The following is a 15,438-nucleotide window of genomic DNA, read 5'->3' as shown; positions in this document are numbered from 1 at the left end:
TTAAATTAAATGACTTGATTAGCAAGTCTAGCACTTTATAAACACACAGTGTAACGGTCTTAGCTATTCCGGGCGTTACAGGGTAATATTTGGAAGTTACAAATTTGTAATACCAAATATGTTACATTATTTTGATATATCTCATATATCTAAATATTGTAACTCTCTATTATATGTTACAATATGTGACACACTTTGTCACATTTATTTAATCTAAACATTATATTATAATATAATATAATATTACATTATATTATAAAATAATATAACATTCCCCCACTAGATTAAATAGTCATCTATTGTAACACTTATTTAATCAATCATTATATTTTGAAATATAACATATCCCCCACTTGATTAAATAAGAACTCTCTCTTATAGGAGTCATTGCATTAGTGCATAAAGCAAAGTGTTTTTCAACTTGAACTTTACTATAGTGTAATTATCACAAAATTTGTCGAAAATTAGGTTGCACTAGGCATTGAACCATCTTTTCATGATGACAAATCGGTGATAACACACACACCTTTGCGATGTTCACTTGAGACCTCTATGTCTCGCTTTGCACCGTTAATGGCCATGTGCACTTTCCATTCATGGACGATCTTGAGAATACTCCCAATTCTCATGAGAGGCGGCACCACCCCTAGGTCCATATAGGTAGAATTCTTACAGTATTTTGTTACCAAAAGTACTTGTCTTTACAAGACTGAATTCTATTAAAAAACCTTTCAGTTTTAACCCTCCACTTGGTAACACACAAGTACTCAATATCTCAGATGAGACTTGTTTTGAGTACAACTAATATTCACTTGATTGACTTGTTGTTACCTAATATTCACTTGATTGACTTGTTGTTACCTATTGAACCTAACACTAGTTGAATAATGTGACAGTCAGAATCCCGTGATCCGTAAGGGGAAAGACTGGGTAAGCTGTGCAATCCCACACCGCCTGGGGAAGGTCAAGTGTGATGATTCTAAGACTGTGTAGGTATGAGACTACACAGTTGAAGATGGCTTAAATGGATTGATGGGTACTACCTATATCAACAAGATGCATCTTCTTTTCGGTAGCCCATCACTTGAGAACTCCAAAGTTAAGCGTGCTTGACCTGGGGTAATCTAGGGATGGGTGACCTCTTGGGAAGTTTTCCTAGGAAGCATGTGAGTGAGGACAAAGCACGCTGAAAAGACTCGTGTTGGTTTGTAGGGCCAGTCGTCATTCCAGAAAGCAGCCATAGTGACGTGGGGCATCACAAATAACTAGTATTAAGATAGGTTACCATCAATCGTGAATCTCTTTAGGGAGTTTAAGTCCCATCCCTCGAGATGATGCAGCCACTAAATCCCTCGTTAGTGGCTTAGTGAAAGGATCCGCCAGATTTTCACTTGTTCTCACATAGGATATTGAGATGACTCCTCTTTGAATCAATTCTCTTACATATCCATATCTTAGACTAATGTGTCTAGACTTCCCATTATACACTCTGCTGTATGCTCTAGCCAATGTCGCTTGGCTATCACAATGTATCGATATAGTAGATACATTATCTTTGATTAGGGGAATCTCTATCAATAGATCCCTTAACCATTCGGCCTCTTTGCCGGTACTAGCAGCTAGAGCTATGAACTCTGCTTCCATAGTGGAATGACATATACAGGTTTGTTTCTTGGAACCCCAAGAAATTACACCTCCACCAAGTGTAAATACCCAACCAGTTGTGGACAAGTTATCCCCAAGATTGGATATCCAACTTACATCTGTATATCCTTCTAAAATCGAAGGAAATTTGGAGTAGTGAAGGCTTAGTACTTTGGTTTTCTTAAGATAACCTAGGACTCTTCCAATTGCCTTCCAGTGATCCACACTTGGATTACTTGTAAACCTACTAAGTTTACTTACCGCAAATGCTATATCAGGTCTAGTACACTGGGCAGCGTACATTAGACTCCCTATAGCATTAGCGTACCCCAATTGAGCCACCGCTCTTCCTTCATTCTTCTTTAGTTTTACACTATGATCAAATGGAGTATTGGCATCTTTAACCTTGAGATGGTTAAATTTGTTCAATACTTTCTCAACGTAGTGGGCTTGCCCTAGCGCAAAACCCTCACTATGTTTCTTTACTTTGATACCGAGTATGGTATCAACTTCTCCAAGATCTTTCATCTTGAAGGTTGATGATAGAAACCTCTTCGTTTCTTCTATCCCTTTCATGCTATTACTTAGAATAAGCATGTCATCCACATATAAGCAAATAATGATCACATATACCTTACAAGTTTTGGAATACAAACATTTGTCTCCATTGTTATGTCTAAACCCATTAGACATGATGGCTTGATCAAATTTCTCATGCCATTGCTTGGGAGCTTGTTTCAATCCATACAAGGATTTTACAAGTCTACAAACTTTATGTTCATATTTTGGTAGGACAAACCCTTCGAGTTGTTCCATATAGACCTCCTCATAGAGGTCACCATTAAGGAATGCCATTTTGACATCCATTTGATGAACATACAAGTTGTGTATAGAAGCTAAAGCGAACAAAATTCTTATAGAAGTTGTTCTTGCAACAGGCGCATAGGTATCGAAATAATCAATACCCTCTTTTTGCCGAAACCCTTTAGCTACTAATCTAGCTTTAAAGGTTTGGATAGTGCCGTCAATGTGATATTTTCTCCTAAATACCCACTTACACCCAATTGGCTTAGACCCCGGTGGGAGGTCTACCAATTCCCAAGTGTTATTGGAAAGAATGGAATCCATCTCATCATTGATGGCTTCTTTCCAAAATGCATTATCTCTCGATTGCATAGCTTCTCTATAAGTCTTAGGATCATCCTCAACGAGAAGTACAATAGGAATTTTCCTAATGTCTTCCTCTCTATTTCCTTCTACCATGTAGAATGAAATTCGTTGAGAATCTATCTCATCCACTACTAGACTTTTATGATTTTTAAGCCTTTGACTTCTTCTAGGTTCAAAGGGTTGCTTTACATCATTTTGAGAATTCTCCTCTTGATAATCAACTTTGGATGTAGAAGCTTGAGAATTGTTCTCATATAACAAATTCTCCCTTAGAGATGTTGAAGCTTGAGAATTGTTGTCACATAACATATTCTCAAAGAATTCAACTTCTCTAGATTCAATCATAATATTAGACTCTAAGTCTAATAGCCTATAAGTTTTACTGTTGTTGGCATAACCAACAAAAGCACACTTTATGGCTCTTGAACCTAACTTTGTTCTATTAGGTTCATTTTTCTTGCAATATGCAAGACACCCCCACACTTTGAAGTACCCTATGTTTTGGTTTTCTTCCTTTCCATAACTCATATGGAGATATCTCATTTTTCTTCATCGGTATTCGATTAAGAATGTGACAAGTGGTTAAAAGCGCTTCACCCCATAAGTTGAAGTTCAACTTAGAAAACACTGTAACGCCCTGGCTACCCCAGAACCGTTACGGTGAACGGTGGACCGGAAATTTGACTCACTACCTGAGTCCTTTGGTCAAAAATGTGCTCTAAGTGTAATTAACAGGTTAAGGTATAAAACCAGTAAAAAGGAAATGGAGATTTTATTACAAATTGCTCTGCAGAGCTAAACAAAACGTTTACAAGCTGTTCTCAGTACAAAATGGTCACTACTGTTGTAAAGTTACAATTCCGCCGACCTAAGCGGCAAAAATAGGGTAAACCCCCTAGTTCCTCTGAGAACACCTTGACCGTGGTGGTTAAGCGGCTGCATATGTACACACCACCACATCAGCTCTCCACTCAAGGCTAGGTGAGCTTTTCTTTTCCTTTACCTGCACCACATAGCACCCATGAGTCAAGGCCCAGCAAGAAAACATAACATTTTTCAATAACACTATCAAATGATTATCATTATAATCATACTGAACATAAAGCTTTCAACAAGCAAATGAACATCACATGATTTTAGCGGGAGAGTGGCTGTTAAGTAAGCCACTAGCCTCCAAGCTCTCTTTTCTAGTGGGAGAGTGGCTGTTAAGTAAGCCACTAGCCTCCAAGCTCTGTTTGTTCATCGACCCTCAGGGTCGGTCAGGCATTAATGCTCCTTGAGTCATTCAATGCTAATAGTCGATTAGATCTAATCTCCGCTGGCTTGCGTGAACCACGCTAAGACCATCTTTGACTAATAAGTCAGCGCTAAGTGACCAGCGTCCAGTATCACCGCCGAACTTGACTAATAAGTCACAGCTTCACAGCTGACACTAACACCTTTGCCAATTCTGACTGACAAGTCAGTGCAACGTGACCAGTGCTCAGTACCACTGCCGAACCTGACTAATCAGTCACAGCTTCACAGTTGATACTAGCACCTTTGCCAAGCCTGACTAATTAGTCAGTGCTATGCACAAGCGAACAACATACGCTAAGCATCCATATTCAATCCGTGTCCATATTACACAATCAACATGCCTTACAAATATCCATGCATGTCACACTTGGGGTGCAGTTTTCTTACCTCCGGTTTGACCAAGAACAAATAAAAGAGTGACCCTGAGAACGATCAACCTTTTGGTGCCTTAGCAGTTACCTGGTCATAACCAAATGTAGGATTCATCAATAAAAAGTGATAACTGAGGATTCCCAAACCAAAACCCAGCCCTCGAGACCTCAAATACTACCCAACCGGGTACTAGGTCCAACCCCGAGGCCCATGGTTTGAATCCCTAAGCTAAAAACCATTTTTAACAAAATTTGGCCTATGGGCCGCGGCCCCAAAAAGCCGTGCCGCAGCACGCCTCTAAGCTCCATCTGCCAGACGCGCGTGGGCCGCGGCACGCAAAAGCTGTGCCGCGGCACCCAGCCCAGTTCAGCCCAAAACCAGCACGCGAACTCAGAATTGCCCCTGCGTTTTACCCTTAAAACCAGCCTCTCAAACCAACTTTAAACCTCTTCCAAACACCCAATTCAACCCCCTATCAACACCCTTAACTCACTCTCATCAAACCCCAATCAAGCTAACACAAAAACCTCCTTTGATTCATGCTTCCCACATCCAAAAACATGAATTGAAAGCTATAAACAAAAACAGAGTATAACCTGAAATTCAAAGACAATTCCTTACCTCCAACTGGTTTTGAACCCTCTTAAGATGATGAACTAAGACCACAACCTCCAAGCTTTGATTCCCTAACTTGCCACCTCAACTTGGGACCAAAAAAACCTCAAAGAATGATAGAGAGGAAATGATGTACGAGAAGGAAGAAGAAGACTCTCTGTTTTTGCTCTGTTTTGAACGGTTTCCACAGCCTTCTAAAACCACATATATCCTAGCCAAATGACCTAAATGCCCCTAGGTCATTTAAGGCTCTAAAACCAACTTAAGGGCAATTTTGACATTTTCCACCTACACCGTTAATCATAATTAACGCTTCCCTTTTCCCGCTAATCTCAATATTCTCAAACTCCAATATTTCACATCCCGTTACCTTTTAATACCCGGTAACACTCTAACCATTAAAACACCCCGAGACTCACCCCGAGCCCCGAGCTTAAGCCTGTTATGACCAAACCGACGGTTAACATTTCTTTGATCGTCTCATACCAAATGGCTCGAACAAACCCACATCATAATGTGGTCTCAAATTATATCACCGACATGCGAACAAATAATCAATTTACCCTCAACGGGCCAAATTACCATCACACCCCTGTATAAAGAAGTATGGACTCACATGCATGCATTTCACATCATATCATAATATAATCAACATATACATGCATTTAATCAATTAATAATACAATTAAGCAAGTATGGCCCTCCCGGCCTACTGTTCACACCGTTAAATGCATCGGAGAATTTGGGGCTTTACAAACACCAACATAGAATTTATCATCTCTAGATAAGTCCTATTTTTCCTTTCGGCAACACCATTGTGTTGTGGTGTATAAGGTGCAGTGCACTCATGAATTATACTATTTTTTTCACAAAATGTATTGAATTCATTAGAGAAGTACTCTCCTCCTCTATCACTTTTTAGTACCTTAATCTTTTTATTTAGTTGATTTTCAACTTCTGATTTATACAATTTAAAAGCATCAAAGGTTTCATCTTTATGCTTTAAAAGAAACACATAGGTATATCTACTAAAATCATCTATAAAAGTAAGAAAATACATTTTACCACCTCTAGTTAAAACACAATTTAATTCACAAAGATCACTATGGATTAAATCTAGTAAATTAGATGATCTTTCTACACTAGGAAGATGTCAATTTTAAACACTTAAATCAAAGAAAATAAACCCTCAATGAATTATTTAAACACTTTGATTTCTAATGCTTTGGTTTAAAATTATCTCCTCATTGAGATTAATTTAAACATATCACAATCTTTGACCAAAAAGGAATAACATTATCTTCAATATTATTCACCATTGGTGTAAAGATTCAAAATTGATTCTCCAATTTTGTAATGTCTCCTCATTGAGACATTGAATATTCAATAATTATTGTCACTAAATAATTCTCAAATATATTTCATTTGACCACACTTTAGACTATAAGTCTATTGAGTCAATATGTCATCCCACAATTTTGAATCCACCTTGATCAATTTTTCTTGCAATAGCAAGATACTTATTAAAAGATGTAACATTTTAGGTTCATCTTTTCTTATCTCATAAGTTGAGATGGTCAACACTTAAATGAGAAATTTTAATTTCTCAAATAATTCTCTTTATTTACCAAATAAATGGTAACTCATCACATTGCAATAATATAGGATAAAACATATTTATATTATTATCACCTTAATAATCATATTATATGGCACACCATAATAATCATGATAATTCTCATGTATATATCAATATACTTTTATATATTAACATAATTATGTCTCAAAGAAATTTCACATAATTTGTCAACATATATCCATCATATTAGCATGCATTTTGAATCTCATAATTATATTGTAAGTATATCACAAATATCGTACAATAATTCACATATCTATTGATTCACAAAATCAATATATAGGCATGTCAAAACTACCTAATTATCATGCTTTATAAATTCTTAAAACATAATTTTCATGTCAAATGTATGTACTACTATCTCACATATAGCATACACATAAGATTAACAATCACTAGATTATGTAGAGCTTCTCAAAAGTTCACTTCTAAGGATTTAACTTTCACAAATAGATGTGTAACCTATGTTACAATGTATCTCATATTATATTAACATGTTAACATTTACACAATTATTCATATATCAACATTTGGAAAACATGCTAATACATGAAATAACATTTCATCACTATTATATAAAATTTGCACTTACCTTGTCTTACCACCAAGTTCAATTGAATCCATAAAACCTATTCCACCCTACTAGGTCTTGGTTCATGATTTTGATAGTCTCATTTTCCATTGAAACAAACAATGGGGATAAGCTTTTGAATGTTAGGAAAAATTGTTTTGCCTCAATAGAAATTGATAATAATATTACAACTCTATGCAAAATATTACAATAGACAATGATTGATTAAATAAAGTGTTACAACTCTATAACTGAAAATTACAAATAAACAAAGGAAATGAAGAAGATGATGAAGAAGAAGAGAATAGTGAAATACAACTCTAAGCAAAAGGTTACAAAAAAAGTAAAGTGTTTGAAACAAAAGAAAAGAAAAGATTACAACTCTTGAACAAGAAATACAAGTAATAGGAACAAGAGAATAAGAAGAAAACAATACAATAGAAAGAAGAACACAAATACAAGAAACTCTCACTTACACAACCTAAGTGAAGAGGGTTGAGGATCACCAACTTGAACAAGGTTTAAAACATTTGTCCAAAAGCTTATTTCCCCCTAACTCAAGCACTAAGAGATCTCTCTCAGATATTGGAAAAGCTTTTATCAAGCCTCAAGGTGTTTCTAGCCAAGTGCTCTAATGGATAGAAAATATTGTGTCTTACAAGTGAGCTATAGGCTCCTATTTATAGAGTTTAGAGACACCCTTTTGTAATGACCCACTAATCTAGACTATTTGGACCATTAACGAAACTATACATAAAACTTACATTTTTATGAAAATACCATAATTTATTGAGTAACTTGCAAAATAAGAGTTATTTACAAATAAACAGAATACTAAGAAGGATTATGGGATCCCATTGTCTTTAAAACAAAAGATGATTTAAAATAAAAGACATTACATCATTGGTGCGGAAAATACACATAAAACCATAGAAAAACATAAAATGAGACTACATCCTCGAATCGAATAACGCTCGGACCCTTGACTCCATTCATCATCGATACACATCCTCCAAGCGTCACGAATCTTACTGCCTCTAAGCTTATTTTCCTGCACATAAACAGAAAGGAGTGAGCCTAATGCCCAGCAAGGAAAATCTAACACAACGTCATATACATAATTTCATAAAAACATAAAGACTTAACATAATACATATAACATACACTTATTATAATGGCCATTATTACTTGGGGTCCCATAGACTAAACAAGCATATGCACATGGGATTAGTGGGGTCCTACTAGCTAAGTAGGTCATATGCCCATAACCCTTTTGGGGTCTTGTTAGTCATATGGGTCATATGCCCAAGCCTACAAACATACACATATACATAACATAAAACATATAAGCACATAACATATTGATTCTAGCCTATTTTCCTTACCAAAGTTACCGGGATATAATGGACTGAGTTGGGACATTTTGGAACACTCCTAAAACCATAAGAAAGAGTGAGTCTAAAGAAAGGAGATGAAATGAAAGAGATGGAAAGACTAAACCATAAAAACATACTTACCGACTTATATGCTTAAGAACTTGGATTCCCTAACCAAAATAAGATTGAGGTTAGGGGACTGAGTAGAAGGTTTTGAGAAAGGAAATAACATGAAATAAATGAAATAGAGTTTCGGGTTTACCTCAAAGATTTGCAAGATCAATCTAACCTCCACCGAAATACTATAGAACTCACTTCCCAAAGTGTTTGATAAGCTTATGATGTTTAAGCTTATAGTTTTTCCCCAAACCAAGTGTCTACACTCTCACACTCACTTAACACTAGCAGCTTCTGAACTTAGAGCAAATGGTGAATAATGGCTGGGTACTAGGTCCTATTTATAGAGTTTGGGAATGAAAGTATCTTGATTTTACTTGAATAAAAATAATGGCTTTTTAGGTGAAAATCATTTGAATAATCGTTCAGCAGAGGCTGAAGACTCGTTCAAAAGATGCTGGACTGTTGAAGGAGTTTGAATGGCTGAAAGGAAAAGAATTCAAAAACGTTTGAACATATGCTGGAGGAGGCGATATATCGCCCCCTATAGGCGATATATCGCCTGGACCATTGTTCCCGAGGCGACTGTGCATCGATTCGTGTTTTCCGTATCTACGTGCTGCGATATATCGCCCCCTATAGCTGCGATATATCGGCACACGCTGAATATTTAAACACGAAATTACACATTTTTAGCTAAGTTTGAATGGAGTAAACAGCCTTGACTAAGCCCTCAACGTACTCAAAGCTGCTGACTGACCCTATAACATTCAAACTTTACTCCTTATTAAATTAAATCCTCAAAAATCTTTAATCCTTAATCACCATTCATAACATGTGCTTAAAATCCTATTGGTTGATGTCTAAACCTTATAATATAATAAATATAATCCTTAATATCAGTCACATTAATCAAACCTTAGGTTATACTTAATATTCTTAAACTATAGATTAAACTTAGAAAATCTATAAGTACTACTATGAGTGTCCAAATAATTCCCGGTCTGAACCAAAAATCCATAGTAACAAAGATAACACTAAACATACTATAACACTACTAAACAATTAGTTAAGTAAAGTTCTTGGACTCTACACCTTTGAATTTCAAATTTCACCAACCCCCATGGCTGTTACCAATGTTTAATTGGATTAATATAGAATTAAAAAAGAGATTTGAGAGTTATTTGGGTTTTTTGAGCCGTTTAACAAAGATTGAAAAAACTGAAAAATTTGTCAGTTTTTGGCTTGTGGCCGCGGCCACCGACCAATTTCAGCACTTAAAAATGTGTTGTTTTTCCAAACGGTTCCAAACCCTCCCAAATGATTTTGTAACTCCAAAAACACATTATTGGGGTTAAAATCATATCTCTAACGGCCATATCACATATGGCTTTATGAAATTCATCTCAATATTGTGTAACAATAATTTTACACAATAAAGGGTAATATGTGGAAGTTACAAATTTGTAACACCAAATATGTTACATTATTTGGATATATCTCATATATCTAAATATTGTAACTCTCTATTATATGTTACAATATGTGACACACTTTATCACATTTATTTAATCTAAACATTATATTATAATATAATATAATATTACATTATATTATAAAATAATATAACACCAACAATATCCATCCATCAAGTTCTAATCCATTAAATAACTTTGGGTCATAATTCTAGTCTCCGAGACATTGAATTCTATCAATCCGAGTGATAAAATCCATCCCCAGCCTAAAACCTCTTTAAAACCCAAAGATGCACTAAGCACCGCGGCCCTAAGAACCCATGCCGCGACCCCCAGCTCAACCAGAGGCCCTACCTCATTTTGCCCACACGTGCTGTAATGCCCCGAAATCCCTAATGCGGTTTAATGGCTGGATTAATAGGCTGGGAGGGTCATAATTGTTTAATTATACCATTAACTGATAATATGCATGTTTATGTGAATTATATTATAATATGATGTTATATGCATGCATGTGGGTCCACATTTGATTATTATTATATTTTGGTAAGTTGGCCCGTTGATGGCATATTTGTGTATTTGGGTGCATATTGTGATTTGTGAATGAGATCCCATTATTATGGAGATATATTCGAGCTATTCGACATGAGACGGTCTTATATTATAAATTAGCGGTTTTGTCATAACGGGGGTCTTTTATTGGGATATTGAGTTATGAGAAAGTTATTTGATGATAAATTTGGAGTTATTGAGATCAGGAGGAAATTCTGGGAATTTTGACTATAATGTCCCCAGAGGTGTTTTCGGGACCCTGAGCACTAGGTTTTATTTGAGGTTACTCAAGCTTGAAGTAGCTTGTCAGATAGAACTGTACATTAGAAAACCTCTCGTTCTTTCCCGTTAGTTCATTTTACCGTTCGAGGCATTTTCAAAGAAATCTCAAGTTCTAGGAGTCGGAATCAAGTGAGGATTGAGGCATAGCGATCCTAGGAAAGATTAAAAGCTTTTTGACCGAAGGATTTGACGAGAAACAACCCAGTCAAAGGTAATCTAAGTTTTAAGTTTTGAGTTTTTAGCGTTTCTAAGCTTCGAATTGGATTTTGTGAATCGTTGAGTTTTTGGTGCGATTGAGCCTCGAGATTTGATGGTTTTGGATCATTGGGAAGCTTGGGAACTTTGATTTGATGATTTGGAAGTGTTTAGGTATGTTTTTGGAGGGTTTGGGATGAAGGAAAACGAGTTTGGGGATGGTTCTGGGTTGGGGGACGCGACCCTGTTCTTAGGCGCCGCGGTCCTAGCTCGAAGAAGCTGGTGAAGTGATTTTGCCTTGCTGGGCGTCGCGGCCCTTGCTCCTGGAGTGGCTGAGGGCCACGGCCCAAGGTGTTAGGGTCACAGCCCTTGGACAGGTTTCAACCCGTTTGAGTGTTTTGGCCCCGGGAACTTGGTTTTAGGCCTCAGGATTGTTCCTACTACCCGGATTAGTGGGGATTGATGTCTCGGAGGCTAGATATTGGTTCGGGAACATTTGTTTATCATTTTATTGATGGTGTCCCATATTTGGGTATGACTAGGTGATCGCTAAAGGACTAAAAGTCATATCATTCTCAAGGGTCGTTCTTTTATTCATTCTCGCTGAATCAGAGGTAAGAAAACTGCACCCTGTGTATATGACATGCATGATTGTTATTGAGACATGTTGGTTGATAAATGTGGACATTGATTGCATATTAAATGCTTAGCAGAGCTTGCTTACTTGTGTATGGTACTGATTAGTCAGGAACGACACTGGTCGCGTACTACTGACCTAAGAGTCAGAAGCGGCATAAGCGTCCTGAACGCAGGGCCGAATAAAGATTAGATCTAATCGATATCAGCGTTGAATGACTCTAAGGCATTAAGGCTGGACCGACCCTAAGGTTGATGAAACTTATAAGCGCTTGGCTAGTCTAGGACTTGTTACTTAGAGCCAGGGCCTAAGGCCTAGGTGACTGCTTGTCACATGGCTAGGGAACAGAGTTCCATGGTTATGACTCTATGGTCATGAGGTAGGTTATGTTGGTGACTAGTCACCATGCACCTAACCTGTTTAAGCTAGTGAAAGGATCACTTATCTCTAAAGCCCGGTGACCCTATCGTCACATGGCTATTGGGAACGGAACCCACCTTAGTAACTTTTCAATTGTCACTTCTCTATTTTGGACTGATAGTCCTGAATGATTATTACGATCATTGTTGATATTATATCATGCTATATTGTGTTTTCTTACTGGGCCTTGGCTCATGGGTGCTATGTGATGCAGGTAAAGGGAAAGAAAAGCTCACCCAGCCTTGAGTGGAGAGCTTAGGTGGTGATGTGTACATATGCGGCCGCTTGACCACCACAACCAAGGAGTTCTCAGAGGAACTAGGGGGTTTACCCTATTTTTGCCGCTTAGGTCGGCGGGTTTGTATATTTGAAACAGTAATGACTATTTTGAGTTGTAAATAACCTGTAAATGTTTTGATGGGCCCATGAACAGCTTTATGTATTCAATAAAATATATCCTTTTCTTTTGATTGGTTTTCCACCTTAGCCTGTTAATAACACTTAGATGCACGTTTTTAACCAAAGGACTCAGGTAGCGAGTCAAATTTCCAGTTCACCGTAACTGTTCTGGGGTAACCAGGGCGTTACACGCGCCGCGGTCCTGCATGTAGGGCGCCGCAGCGCGCCTCCACTTTCAGGCGCCCAGGTGTTCTAAGGGGTCGCGGCTCAGCAAGAACAATGCCGCAACCCGACCCCTCTAACCCAGAAGATCCTCCATTTTCTCTTCTAAAACCAAGCCAATTATCCATAAAAGTTAACCTAACAATCCAAACATTCATCACATAAGTTCTAACATAGCCTCAACATCAAAACCCAACAGAAACTAACTCCAAAACTCAACCAACAATCAAGAGCAAATCTCAACTTAGCTCACATGCATACTCTGAATTATCAACCGAAATTCAACATAATCTATCAAGCTAAGAGCTTACCTTTGCTTAGTTGGACCTCTAAGTTAATCTCCGAAGCTCCAAGCTTCATTTCCTCAAGGCTACAACCTTAAATTCTGAACTCCCTAGCTCAAACTCCTCAAAGTTCCCCCTTGGTAAAGTTGAGAGAAAACAAGAGATAGGGAAGAGGATTTTGGGTCGGTTTCTATAGGTTTCTGGGCACTCCTTTGTTTTTTTTTTTGTTTTTTTTACTTAGCCTCTTAGGTTACCTCAAGGCTCGGGGTACCAAAACGTCCCTGAGGGAAAAATGGTAAAATTTTCCAATATTCCCTCCTAAACATTCTAACCTCAAATATATCTCAAAATATTTATTTCCATAACCCGATAACCCCATAAAAATGTCTAATCCCCAAATTACCCCTCGACTCGTTCCGAGTCAGATTTTCGACCCCGTTGTGACTTTCTAGCTAACCGCTCCCTAAGACTGTCTCGGATCGTGCAACACAAATATATCACAATTATCACATTTATGCCATCGATGGGCTAAAATTATAATCATGCCCCTAATAACCAGATGGGGCCCACATGCATATTTAATTCACATAAGCATGCATCTCTAATCACATATTAACACAAATTCACATATCATAACATTAAATCAATTATTGCCCTCCAGGCACGCTAATCAAGGTCCTAAGCCTTATTAGCAAATTTGGGTCATTATAGATGCGTTATCAGCACTCGAGATCATGTTCAAACATACAAAGGAAGTTGTGTAGTCACCAAAAGTATGTGTTCTAGAGGGTTGTGTTGGGTTGAGGATTATTGTAAATAGAAAGGAGATTATTCATTAACATATTATGGGCTATAATGTAAACAATATAAATTATTGTTAGAATATAGGCATGTGATTTGCTTATAAATAAAATTTATAACATGTGATTGATCTATTAAAATTAACACGCAAGTATACGTGGTCGAATCAAGTAATATATGATAAGTAAAGTGTCGATCCCACAAAGACTGATATTAATTACCAATAATTAACTTTTAACTCTAATTGATTTAAATAATAATTTCAGGATTATGAGTTAAATAATTATTACTAAAATTAAAGAAACAATTAATCTCTAGAGAAATTCAAAGATAAAAATATGATTTAATTCATCAATCATCCACTTATGATTTCTAACCAAATTTCAATATTTCTTAATTCTATTGTGATAGCAGATTACAAATATATATTATAGTCTTGCTAGGATCTATAATTCTCTACAACATATTATTTCCTACATCTTTGTGGTAAATCAACATATTGCAGGCTTTACACACGTAATCCCTGAACTACACAAATTATAAAAGTACTCTCGTCTAATATAAAATTGTTATTATCTACCTATAGCATAATTAGCCTTCTCTTCTCAGAACAGAGGTTAAAATCATATAAACATGTAAATGGAGATCAATCATTCACAAGCATTAAAAATAAGATAAATAATTCACAATAGTAGAAAGAAATTCAGAAAAACTGCATTAAGAAATCAAAAGCTTCAAGGAGAATTCACTAACACCTTAACAACAAGATTAGTTCAAAACAAACATAATGGAATCAATCAAATTAAATATAAACATAAACTCAAGAATAGAGAGAATAAAGAAGAGATCAAGAAATAAAACTCTCAGATCTTCAATGTTCTCTCCCAGGTCTCTAGTAATCTCTGAACAAAAAAAATAATGACTCCCCCCTAATTAACTCTTAAACACGTTTTTAAATAGGAACCCTAAAATTGTTTTTCAAAATAAATTACGATTTCACCCTTCTGATGGCCACGAAAAAAATACATGCGCCGCGGCCCTGGTATCTAAGCGCCGCAGCCCTTCAAACCTGCGCCGCGACCCTTGAAAATTCCAGAAAATGGCTCTCTCTGTTTTTCCCTTGCGCTGCAACTCTTCATTTAAGCGCCACAACCCTTCACATTGACCTCAAAACTTATTTCCAAGGCTCCAAAATGAACAAGTCTCTCCGCATATGAATCCTCAACTGTCTTCTTGTCAAATTTTAGCATAAATTTCCCAATTGCTATGATTTTTCGTTCATTTCCTCAACTCCATGCTTCCTCATTCTATTTCTTGCAAACATACCAAAACAAGCATAATACCGCACAACATTTCACCAAATTGACT

This window comes from Humulus lupulus, chromosome 8 (genome assembly GCF_963169125.1).
Source record: "Humulus lupulus chromosome 8, drHumLupu1.1, whole genome shotgun sequence".
Lineage (NCBI taxonomy): Eukaryota > Viridiplantae > Streptophyta > Magnoliopsida > Rosales > Cannabaceae > Humulus > Humulus lupulus.
The sequence above is the reverse complement of the archived record's forward strand: the minus strand, read 5'-3'. Positions refer to the sequence as shown.